This window comes from Dromaius novaehollandiae, chromosome 27, assembly GCF_036370855.1.
Source record: "Dromaius novaehollandiae isolate bDroNov1 chromosome 27, bDroNov1.hap1, whole genome shotgun sequence".
NCBI lineage: Eukaryota > Metazoa > Chordata > Aves > Casuariiformes > Dromaiidae > Dromaius > Dromaius novaehollandiae.
Window position 1 is genome coordinate 7327246 of NC_088124.1, and position 629 is coordinate 7327874.

Below are 629 nucleotides of genomic sequence, written 5' to 3' on the forward strand. Positions count from 1 at the left end.
TCCCAGCAGTGAGCTCATGTCCTTTCCCAGGACGTGCCGTTGCCCCGATGTAGTAGCTAGAGGGGGAGGCAGCGTGAACCCCGTCTTCCCAAATTCCTCCAGGCGCCACCACCGCCGGAGCCCGCCCTGGCCGAGGGACCCGCCGCCGCCATCCAAGGAGGGGCCGGGGAAGCCGGCGAGCGCGAGTGGCCTCGCCGTTCCCCTCCGTGCCGCTCTCGTTACCAGCACGCGGGGCTGGCGGGAGGTGGTGTTACTGGGCACTGTTGGCTCGGGCGGGTGCATGGATGAAGCGCTGGGAATGGAAACGCCCGATGTGCGATGCGCCCCGAGCCCCGAGCGCTCCCCGGGCGCGAGTGGGACCAGCAGCGGGGAGCGGAGCGGCGCTTCGGAGGGGCGCGGGTGTGTTTTGCAGCAGTCGGCCTCTGCGCTCCAACTGCAGACTTGTTATTTAAATGTTTTTGTAACGGGGTACGTAATACCTGGTTCAGATGTGATGTAAATACCAGACTGTGAAATATTAAAACCATTTTAATCTCTGCAAAAGATCTTGTCATTCAAAAACGAAGGAAGGCTTTAAGAGCATTTTTCTTGCCAAGCAAATAAAAGGTAAAGCCTCTGGTCTGGGAGGG